This window comes from Bos mutus, chromosome 15, assembly GCF_027580195.1.
Source record: "Bos mutus isolate GX-2022 chromosome 15, NWIPB_WYAK_1.1, whole genome shotgun sequence".
In the NCBI taxonomy this organism is placed as follows: Eukaryota; Metazoa; Chordata; class Mammalia; order Artiodactyla; family Bovidae; genus Bos; species Bos mutus.
In genome coordinates this window covers 78,336,164-78,348,916 of record NC_091631.1, presented here as the reverse complement: position 1 = coordinate 78,348,916, position 12,753 = coordinate 78,336,164, and positions in this window count along the sequence as shown.

The window sequence follows — 12,753 nt, the reverse complement described above, 5'->3', positions numbered from 1 at the left end:
AGAAAAGAAATGTCTCAAAACTCAGAGAATGGCACCAGGCCCCTCACCCACAATATGCATTCTGAGATAACATTCGCACAAGGTGAGTGGTCCCAGGCCATAAAATGATTGACATGAATCTTGAAGAAAGGCAAGTTTCCAAGTAAATACTGTCTTATTAACATAGCTTAAGAGAACATTTGTATGAGTAAAATATACTGGTTTGTCAAGTTGGTTCTGAGTCTTAAAGTGAAGTGAAAGTGAAGTCACTCAGTCGTGTGCAACTTTTAGCGACCCCATTGACTACAGCCCACCAGGCCCTCCATTCATGGGATTTTCCAGGCAAGAGTACTGGAGTGGGGTGCCATTGCCTTCTCTGTTAACAGCAGCTAGGCATATTATATTTACGGTTGTGAGTCTTAGGCAGAACCAACTTGAAGACAGAGTCTAGGATAAATACATAGTTCATTAACATAGCTTAAGACAAACATTTCCATAAGAAAAATACATTGATTAGCTTAAGGTTTGAGAAAAGTTAAGTTCAGGTGGAACTGGGTGTTGTCATGGCAACACAAAATTTTAAAAGAAACCTCTTTTTAAGTTTCTATAGAGAAGGGGAAAATATCTAACACTTGTAGTTAGAGGAAAGGAACAGGCTGAGTTGACTCCATCTTGAAAAGGAAGGAAAATCCATCTTACATTCCCAGTGAACTTTGGACTATGTTCCTGGAGGCCATGGAGATCACATACCTATGACAGAACAGACCTCCCAGCCTGATAGACACCAGATCCCACACCAAGATTTCCCTTCGCCAGAAAGAATGTAATAATCCCCTGTGTAGTCAATCACCTTCGTAATCTTTATGGCACCTATTGGTGTAGGTTACAATGTATAACTGACCTTTCTGATTATGAATCATGGCTGTACCTGATTGTATCTCCCTTTAACATTTTCCAGGATAGGCTTAGGGAATTTGGGGATGTGGACTTGAGCAGTACACTTAATGCATATAAGGTGTTCACAAAAGTTCGTCAGGGTCCCTGGCTAAACAGGAAACTCTGCCTTGGACCCGCCTGTGTAATAAACTGCACTCCAGTATCCACACTGTCCTTCTGAGTGAGTTTGTTTCCTGGAGTGTTTGGCTATAACAAATCCTGCCACTTAAGAGAGAGATAAAAAAATCTCTGACAGTTGCTGCCTATTTCCCCCGTTTGGAGACCCCTTGGTTCCTGCCTGATACCCTCTCAATCTCTATTCTGCATGTGGATAATCCACAGGAGTTTGCTCCTGAGGCTGCCCTGGAGGACTTGCCCAGTGAGGACCGGGTGTGGAGGTGGTGCAGCTGTTTGGATTGCAGGGACCCTGGCGGTACCAAGTGTGCTGGATGCCAGCTGCCTCAGCTGCCTCAGCTATGGTACTATTAAGAGTCTTTTTCTAGCCTCTGACAAGTGGCATACTATTCATACTGTTCATGGGGTTCTCAAGGCAAGAATACTAAAGTGGTTTGCCATTCCCTTCTCCAGTGGACCACATTCTGTCACACCTCTCCACCATGACCCATCCGTCTTGGGTGGCCCTACACGGCATGGGTTAGTTCCATTGAGTTAGACAAGGCTGTGGTCCATGTGATCAGATTGGCTAGTTGTCTATGATTGTGTTTTCAGTCTGTCTGCCCTCTGAAGCCTTCTCTCAGTGCCTACCGTCTTAACTTGGGTTTCTCTTGCCTTGGACATGGGGTATTTCTTCACGGCTGCTCCAGTAAAGTGCAGCTGCTGCTCCTTTCCTTGGACGTAGGGTAGATCCTCTTGGCCGCCGCCCCCTGACCTTGGATGTGGGGTAGCTCCTCTCAGCTGTGCTTCTGAGCCATTGCAGCCACCATGCTTCAACAGCACTCAGTTGTGGATGGGACTGGGGATAGAAGCAAGGTTCGATGCTGTAAAGAGCAATATTCATAGGAACCTGGAATGTTAGGTTCATGAATCAAGGCAAATTGGAAGTGGTCAAACAGGAGATGAAAAAAGTGGACATAAACATTCTAGGAATCAGCGAACTAAGGTGTACTGGAATGAATGAATCTAACTCATATGACCATTATATCTACTACTGTGGGCAGGAATCCCTTAGAAGAAATGGAGTAGCCATCACTGTCAACAAAAGAGTCTGAAATGCAGTACTTGGATGCAATCTCAAAAACGACAGAATGATCTCTGTTGGTTTCCAAGGCAAACCATTCAATATCATGGTAATCCTCGTCTATGCCCCGACCAGAAACACTGAAGAAGCTGAAGTTGAACAGTTCTATGAAGACCTACAAGACCATCACCCAAGAACTAACACCCAAAAAAGATGTCCTTTTCATTATAAGGGACTTGAATGCAAAAGTACGAAGTCAAGAAACTCCTGGAGTAACAGGCAAATTTGGCCTTGGAGTACAGAATGAAGCAGGGCAAAGGCTAATAGAGTTCTGCCAAGAGAAAGCACTGGTCATAGCAAATACCCTCTTCTATCAACACAAGAGAAGACTCTACACATGGACATCACCAGATGGTCAACACCGAAATCACATTGATTATATTCTTTGCCGCCAAAGATGGAGAAGCTCTATACAGTCAGCAAAATCAAGACTGGGAGCTGACTGTGGCTCAGATCATGAACTCCTTATTGCCAAATTCAGACTTAAATTGAAGAAAGTGGAGAAAACCACTAGACCATTCAGGTATGACCTACAGCAAATCCCTTATGACTATACAGTGGAAGTGAGAAACAGATTTAAGGGCCTAGATCTGACAGAGTGCATGAGAAACTATGGACGGAGATTCATGACATTGCACAGGAGACAGGGAACAATATCGTCCCCAAGAAATAGAAATGCAAAAAAGCAAAATGGCTATCTGAGGACGCCTTACAACCAGCTGTGAAAAGAAGAGAAGTGAAAAGCAAAGGAGAAAAGGAAAGATATATCTATTTGAATGCAGAGTTCCAAAGAATAGCAAGGAGAGATAAGAAAGCCTTCCTCAGCAATCAATGAAAAGAAATAGAGGAAAATAATAGAGTGGGAAGACTAGAGATCTCTTCAGGAAAATTAGAGATACCAAGGGAACATTTCATGCAAAGATGGGCTCAATAAAGGACAGAAATGGTAGGGACCTAACAGAAGCAGAAGATATTAAGAAGAGGTGGCAAAAATACACAGAAAACTGTACAAAAAAGATCTTCATGACCCAGATAATCACAACAGTGCAATCACTCACCTAGAGTCAGACATCCTGGAATGTGAAGTCAAGTGGGCCTGAGAAAGCATCAATACAAACAAAGCTAATGGAGGTGATGGAATTCCAGTTGAGCTATTTCAAATCCTAAAAGATGATGCTGTGAAAATGCTGCACTCAATATGCCAGCAAATTTGGAAAACTCGGCAGTGGCCATAGGACTGGAAAAGTCAGTTTGCATTCCAATCCCAAAGAAAGGCAATGCCAAAGAATGCTCAAACTACCACACAATTGCACTCATCTCACACACTAGTGAAATAATACTTAAAATTCTCCAAGCCAGGCTTCAGCAGTAAGTGAACTGTGAACTCCCATATGTTCAAGCTGGATTTAGAAAAGGCAGAGGAACCAGAGAACAAATTGCCAACATCCACTGAATCATTGAAAAAGCAAGAGAGTTCCAGAAAAACATCTATTTCTGCTTTATTGACTATCACAAAGCTTTTGACTGTGTGGATCACAATAAATTGTGGAAAATTCTGAAAGAAATGGGAATACCAGACCACCTGACCTGCCTCATGAGAGACCTGTATGCAGGTCAGGAAGCAACAGTTAGATCTGGATATGGAAAAACAGACTAATTCCTAATAGGAAAAGAAGTACGTCAAGGCTATATATTGTCACCTTGCTCATTTAACTTATATGCAGAGTACATCATGAGAAACACTGGGTTGGAGGAAGCACAAACTGGAATCAAGATTGTCGGGAGAAATATCAATAACCTCAGATATGCAGATGACACCACCCTTATGGCAGAAAGTGAAGAAGAACTAAAGGGCCTCTCGATGAAAATGAAAGAGGAGAGTGAAATTGGCTTAAAGGTCAACATTCAGAAAACAAAGATCATGGCATCCGGTCCCATCACTTCATGGGAAATAGATGGGGAAACAGTGGAAACAGTGGCTGACTTTATTTTTCTGGGCTCCAAAATCACTGCAGATGGTGCTTGCAGCCATGAAATTAAGACACTTGCTTCTTGGGAGAAAAGCTCTGACCAACCTAGACAGCATATTAAAAAGCAGAGACATTACTTTGTCAACAAAGGTCCATCTAGTCAAGGAATGGTTTTTCCAGTGGTCATGTATGGATGTGAGAGTTGGATTATAAAGAAAACTGAGCACCGGAGAATTGATGTTTTTGAACTGTGGTGTTGGAGAAGACTCTTGAGAGTCCGTTGGATTGCAAGGAGATCCAACCAGTCCATCCTAAAAGGAGATCAGTCCTGGGTGTTCATTGAGAGGACTGATGTTGAAGCTGAAACTCCAGTCCTTTGGCCACCTAATGTGGAGAGCTGACTCATTGGAAAAGACCCTGATGCTGGGAAAGATTGAGGACAGGAGGAGAAGGGGACCACAGAGAATGAGATGGTTGGATGGCATCACCAACTCGATGGACATGGGTTTGGGTTGACTCTGAGAATTGGTGATGAACAGGGAAGCCTGGCGTGCTGTAGTTCATGGGGTCACAGAGTAGGACACGACTGAGGGACTGAACTGAACTGACAGCTGGCATTCAAAGGACCTCCCTGGCTGGTCCTTCTCTGTTGCTTGAGGCATTCAGGCACCTAGACGGCCCCCCTGGCTGTGGTCCTTCTCTATTGCTTGGCATGTCAGGCACTTAAGTGGTCCCCCTGGCTGTGGTCTCTCTCTATTGCTTGGCATGTCAGGCACTTAAGTGGCCCCCCTGGCTCGGGTCCTTCATCAGGCACTTAACCCTTCTTCCCCCTCAGCTTAGTTTCTTCTCCATTTCTTGGTGTGTCAGGGGACCACCCTGTCTGAGGTCTTCCTGTGTTGGCCAGCTGCTGGTGCTGGCATGTGGGCAGAGAGATGATGGTGATGGCCTCACCCTCTGTGTGTAACTCAGCAGTATTGCCAAAGGCATTTTTCATGGCGATATCCTCGCTAATATCCCCTTGGGCAGTCTCCCTACCATCAAGAGCAGACTTTGTCCTGGGGTTGCTCTCCAATTCCTAGGCTTCAGCTCCTAGCCACCGCACATTCCAGGGGAGTTGCATCCCTGTCCAGTGTATGTACAGATGTGGCAAGGATTGTTTGTATTGTTCTCATTCCATTCAGCCTGTCGCAGATCACTGCTGCACTCTCAAACAGTCTCAAATGCTTCTCCTCTGTCCCAAACAATTGCAGTTTCATTCCCCTGCCTACCAGGTGTAGCACCAGTCCTGCTCACTCTCTGGCTTTTCTCTTCCTTCATTTGCTCTGCCAAATTTTGCATGGGTCTATATATTCCTTTCCAGTGGTCAAGGATTCCTGCCTGCTCTCAGCTGGTGTCCTGCAAAAGCTTCTGTGTCTGAAGGTGTATTCTTGATGCATCAGTGGAGAGATGTACTCCATGTCACCTACTCCTCTGCCATTTTGTTTCTCCTGTTATTTGTAAACTTTTTAATGATGGCCATTCCGACTGGTGTGAAGTGATATATTGTACTTTTGATTTGCATTTCTCTAATAATGAGCATCTTTTTATGGCCTATTGACCATCTAGATGTCTTCTTTGGAGAAATGTCTGTTTAGGTTTTCTTCCCAGTTTTTGATTGGGTTGTTTTTTAGTTGTTGAGTAGGATATTTTTAAGTTACGCACTTTATTTTGACATAATTGGAAATTCATATATAGCTGTAAAATACTAGAGGTAGCCTGTTTACTATGCATGCAAAACTATAGAATATTACAATCAGAATTTTGATATTGATACAATCAAGATACATAACATTAACGTCTCAACAAGGATCCCTTGTGTCTTACTGCAGCCATACTTTCCTCCTTCCTGTCCCCACCACCTCTTTATACCCTGGTAGTCTCTAATCTGCTATTTCTATAATTTCATCATTTAAAGGATGTTATATAAATTCTTCATATATATGTGTATATCAGTTCAGTTCAGTTCAGTCACTCAGTTGTGTCCGACTCTTTGCGTTCCCATGAATTGCAGCACACCAGGCCTCCCTGTCCATCACCAAATCCCGTAGTTCATTCAGACTCATGTCCACCGAGTTAGTGATGCCATCCAGCCATCTCATCCTCTGTCATCCCCTTCTCCTTCTGACCTCAATCCCTCCCAGCATCAGTCTTTTCCAATGTGTCAACTCTTCACATGAGGTGGCCAAAGTACTGGAGTTTCAGCTTTAGCATCAGTCCTTCCAAAGAAATCCCAGGGCTAATCTCCTTCAGAATGGACTGGTTGGATCTCCTTGCAGTCCAAGGGACTCTCAAGAGTCTTCTCCAACACCACAGTTCGAAGGCATCAGTTCTTCGGTGCTCAGCTTTCTTCACAGTCCAACTTTCACATCCATACACGACTACCGGAAAAACCATAGCCTTGACTAGACGGACCTTTGTTGGCAAGGTAATGTCTCTGCTTTTGAATATGCTATCTAGGTTAGTCATAATGTTCCTTCCAAGGAGTAAGCATCTTTTAATTTCATGGCTGCAATCACCATCTGCAGTGATTTTGGAGCCCCCCAAAAATAAAGTCTGACACTGTTTCCCCATCTATTTGCCATGAAGTGATGGGACCAGATGCCATGATCTTCGTTTTCTGCATGTTGAACTTTAAGCCAACTTTTTCACTCTCCTCTTTCATCAAGAGGCTTTTTAGTTCCTCTTCACTTTCTGCCATAAGGGTGGTGTCATCTGCATATCTGAGGTTATTGATATTTCTCCCAGAAATCTTGATTCCAGCTTGTGTGTGTGTGTGTGTGTGTATATGTGTATATATATATGTAAATATATACACTATGTATACTTTCATAACTTTTTTTCACTCAGTGCAATTTTTCTGGCCATTTACCCAGATTGTAATGGGTATCGATAGTTCATTCCTTTTTATTGCTGAGTTAGTATCCCATGGTATAGATGTATGATAATTAAACCATTCACTATATAATAGTAGATTGAATAACTGTCCCCAAAGAGAGCAATCTGTAATCCTTGGAACTTGTGAATGTAATTTATATGGCAAACCAACCCCCCCCCATAAATATGACTTAGTTTAAGAAATTTGAATCCTAGATTATTTGAGTGGGCCACAAATTCAGTCACAACCATCCTTGTAAGAGACAGGCAGAGGGAGATTTGACATGCGCTAAAGAAGAGGCAATGTGTCCTTGAAGACAAAGACTTGAGTGATGTAAACACCAGCTGAGCAATGTTGGCAGCCCCCAGAAGCTAAGAGGCAAGGAACTGATCTCCCCTGGAGCCCTAGAGCCTCCGGAGGGAGTATAGTCCTGCTGACACCTTAATCTCAGACCAGATTTTAGACTTCTGGCCTCCAGAAGTGTGAGAGAATACATTTGTCTTCTTGTTAAGCAACCAAGTTTTTGGTAATGAGCAAGCCCACATTCCCATCTCCCTAAGACTCTGGACCCTTCCAAATGTACTGAAATTTCCACCGAGCTGACTGTAGGCAGCTATTGTGTCAATACTGCTATCATTCCCAGGTTTCCAAGCCAATACATTAAATCACATTTCCCATGTGAGTACACCAGTATCAATAATCCTGGCCTATCCTATGTCACACTTTTGGTGTGACTCCTTAGAATCCACTTCCATACTTGTTTCCCAGACTCATACTGATGCAAGGTGGTAATATGTTGTACAGGTGCCTTCTCTTGGGTTCAACCTTGTACTCATTTGGGATATGCTGGCATTTTATCATTTTCCAGAGTGTAAAGGTGGATGGCAGGTGTAGACCCTGATATCCTCTGACAGAATTTTCTTAGGTGAAGTCACTGAAAACTTTATTTTCTTGGGAGTAAGACTGTTTCCCCCAAAGAGGAAGGATTCCTTCTGTCAACTACGAAGGACAAGACATTCCTCTAAAGCTGCCACAGTTAAGTTTTCTGAAGTTTCACACTTGCTTTCAATTTATCCTTTATCCTGTGCCTATCTCCTGGACATTTAAAAAGACTAGCCCAGGACTTCCCTGGCGCTCCAGTGGTTTAGACTCTGTGCTTCCACTGCAGAGGGTACAGGTTTGATCCCTGGTCACATATTTCACAGGCCATGTGGCGTAGCCAAAAAATAAAAATCCCAATCGACTAGCTCTCACAACCCTCTGTAATCCCCACCATGACCACAAGGACTGGACGCCACAGCCACTCAATCTTAACCCATTGTTCTCCAACACCCCGCAACACTATTAGGGACAATGTGAACAAAGGTGAAATCACCTCTTGCCACAAACATCATTTCCCCTACACTCAGGCTCTGCTTCCTAGAGCTACTTGTGGTACAACTGACTATACTATACAGGACTGCACCAGGAAATGGGAATGGAGTGAGCAAAGAGTGCAGGAAAGGATAAAGGCCACTACAAGAGTTGGTGAAGCAGCCTGGGTTAAGCAAAAGCACCATGTTTCTACTCATAAGAAAATGTAAGGAAAACCAGTTGCTGAACCTGTGAGATCAACTTCTGGGCTACATTAGGAGCTGTAATGTGGAGAAATACAGCCATTTCCAAATCACTGCGTGAGAAGAGGCAAAAGCATAAACTCCTTGACTTCTTTCCCTTCCCACCCAGTCTTCTCCTAATGGCTTCGCCCATTTGCAACACTCTACCAAGGAAAAGGAATTCTGGTTAATATACTGCAAAGAAGTCAATTTCTCGGGTACTGAGCAGGGTGAAGGGTGGAGTAAATCTAGATGGCCAGGTTATCAGGCTTCCTTATTAAGGCACTGGGAAGAACACAGAAAGGGTGCTAAGTACAAACAGATATGACAGCGTACTGTTCAGTTCAGTTCAGTTGCTCAGTCATGTCTGACTCTGTGACCCCATATACTGCAGCACGCCAGGCTTCCCTGTCCAACACCAACTCCACTCCCGGAGCTTACTCAAATTCATATCCATCCAAACATCTCATGTTCTGTTACCCTCTTCTCCTCCTGCTTTCAATCTTTCCCAGCATCAGGGTCTTTTCAAATCAGTCAGTTCTTCACATCAGATGACCAAAGTACTGGAGTTTCAGCTTCAGCATCAGTCCTTCCAATGAATATTCAGGACTGATTTCCTTTAGAATGGAATGGTTGGATCTCCTTGCTGTCCAAGGGACTCTCAAGAGTCTTCTCCAATACCGCAGTTCAAAAGCATTGATTCTTTGGCACTGAGCTTTCTTTATGGTCCAACTCTCACATCCATACACGACTACTGGAGAAACCATAACTTTGACTAGATGGACCTTTGTTGGCAAAGTAATGTCTCTGCTCTTCAATACGCTGTCTAGGTTGGTCAGAGGTTTTCTTCCAAGGAGCAAACGTCTTTTAATTTCATGGCTGAAGTCACCATCTGCAGTGATTATGGAGCCCAAGAAAATAAAGTCTGACACTTTTTCCATTGTTTCTCCATCTATTTGCCATGAAGTGATGGGACCACCAAAACTCTGGGCTTCCACTAACCTACTACTTGAGCTCCAGGCCAGTAGAAGACTGGCTTTATATCTAGCACATAGGTGCTTTCTTGAAGGTGATTTGCAAAGGTAGGCATTATGCCAAGCATCAGGCTCTACTTCTGATTAAGTATTCAACAAATTTCACTTTTTGTCCTCCTAATGTTGGCTCCTATTTAATTTTTACATTGAAAAATGATCCTGAAGGAACTGTGACTGCATATCCTAGGCAAGGAAGCTCCTCTGCCGTCCTTTTTAAAAGTCAGGCAAGTTTACATTCTATTTATTATCTGTATTGCTGCCATCATAAAGATTCTTTCCCAAAATTTAGATAAAAATTGAATGCCTCCAGGTGTCCTATTGTAACTCCTAATGGTGACCACCTACCTTTAAGGGTATGTATGGATGCACATGCATCCTAAGTCACTTTAGTCGTGTCTGACTCTGTGACTCTATGAACTGTAGCCCCCAGGCTCTTCTGTCCATGGAATTCTCCATGCAAGAATATTGGAGTGGGTTGCCATGCCCTCCTCCAGGGGGTCTTCCTGACCCAGGAATTGAATCCTCATCTCTTGTTTCCTGTATTAGCAGGTTCTTTACCACTAGCACCATCTGGGATGCCCAAGGGTGTCTAATTCAATTGAGTGAGCTGATTATTCTCATACTGTTGCCACTTTGAAGACATCCAATCCTGATGTTTCAATTTTAATAGGAAAAGATAGGCTGTAAGTATATAACATTACCCATAGATTATGGATGCATACACAAGTACTTAAGTCCATAAAACTGCAAGTGATACAAGTTATCTCTGGAGAGAGAAAAAGGAATAGGACTGGGGGTGATGCCTAAACTCAGCCTCTGTGCATCAGTGCCAAATTGAATCTCAAAGACAAGGTTTTGGGTGAAGTAGAAAAGAGCTTTATTGCCTTGCTGGGTAAAGGGAACACAGTGGGCTAATGCCCTCAAAACTGTGTGCCCCAAGTCAGGGAGAATTTGGTGAAGAGTTTTATAGCAATGGTTCAAGGGTATGATTGCTGATGAGGATCAGAGTTATGTTTATGGCCTGCATGGCTTTAATCTGGCTTCAGGTGGTCTTCTGATGAGCTTCTGTGGTTCTCAAACTGTGACCTTCTCTGGAATAAAGAATGTGAAAGTAGTAAACATCTCCCACTTGTTGGGGGTTTTAGTTCTGTGGAAGAGCTGATACTGTCATGTGTATCCCTTGAGGCAGAATCATGACCCTGCACACTCCTGTTTACTTGTTCCTCCTGTCTCTGCATTTCCTCCATTCCTCGATTAGCAACTGTTTGAACCTGTCCTTTGGAACTCAGAGGTCACAGAGGCTGAAGTCTATACTGTACAAACAAGAAATGGGAAACATGGAAAGGCTTCCATGCCCAGGAGCCCCACATAGTCCTGCTTGGTTTCAGGGGTGGGATAAAATTCTTTATCTTTGGGATAAAAAATTTGAGGCAAATATGGTAAGACAGTGATAAACCTAGGTGTTGGTGACCTGACATTATTTAATGATATCAGCAAAAGCTACAAGTTCAGGCTCCCAGGCTCTATCATCCTTGCCCCAGGATTGCTTTCATTCTTTACAGTGTACCACTGAATTTCAGTACAGTTCAATTCAGACTCTGCATCTAGGCTACCTGGTTCAAATGTGGAGTCCACTATATAATTCCATCTACTTTATTAGTAAACTGCTTAACATCTCAGTACCTTATTTCACCCATCAGTAAAAAGGGGATACTAGGACTTACCCTGCAAAGTTATGAGGATTGCTTGATACATGTGAAGCAAAATGGAAGCTAGGTATTCTAACATAGATGCTCTAAGACAGACAAAAAATATGTGCAAAGACGTTTGCCAACCTCAAATTCACAAACTCTGGTGGCATATTTTCCCCATAATTTGATCAAGAAGTGCTGCTACTGGTAAGTTGCTTCTGTCATGTCCAACTCTTTGCAACCGAATGGACCATAACCTGCCAGGTTCCACTGCCCATGGGACTCTCCAGGCAAGAATACTGCAGTGGGTTGCCATGCCCCTCTCCAGGGGATCTTCCCAACCCAGGGACTGAACCTGCATCTCATGTCTCCTCCAACGGGCAGGCAGGTTCGTTACCACTAGTGCTACCTGGGAAGTGCAAGTACTAGATGGAATTATCCTTATGCATATTTTTGATCAAAGATGAATATATTTAAGTATACATATATTTATGTATATAAATACATAAAAACATATACAGGAACACACATATAAATCTCTTGAGCTGTTTAAGTTCAGATGGCAGTACTTCAGTCAGCGAGGGGCTATTTAGTTAGCCAAATCTAATTAGTTTCTGAGTTTCAGATACTTAGTAGTAAGGATGGCAAATATTTTAATTGAAAATATATTCAAATATATTCAATTCCTGAGTTTGAAGACCACAGGATGAGTGAATATGTTTATGTACACACATACACACACACATTCATTTTAAAAAGTCAATCCATCAGAGTTCCTAGGTAGGAAAATATTAACAGAAACCAATGAAGCTATAAATACTTGGCAGTATAGTACAAAGCAAACAATGCTTCTGGACTCAGCAAAATATGGATATGAAACAGTGCTGTCGTCCAGCCCAGCTCAGGACTCAAAAATTGGCGACACCAAATACAGGTGCTTTGGTGGGGGAACTGAATGGCGTAATCTGTAAGAAGAAATTAGATCTCCTATACCATTCTGCAAAAAAATGTATCCCTATACTCCCTTTGTTCTCAAGAAGTTACTTGATAACAATCCACACAAATGAAGCAGTAAATCTTAAAAAGGATATGAGACATAGAAAATGGGCCATCAGGGAACCCAACATAGGGGTGTGTGCTAGTTTTGCCCGACTCTCGGACTGTGGCCTCTAGGCCCCTCTGTCCACAGGATTATCCTGACAATGATACTGTAGTAGGTTGCCATTTCCTCCTCCAGGGCATCTTCCTGACTCAGAGACTGAACCTGCATCTCCTGCACTGGCAGGTGGATTCTTTACCACTGAGCTACCTGGTGAGCCGTCAACATAAGGGAGACAGAAGTAATTTCTAGGACGATGGTGAAAAGAGATCCCAGG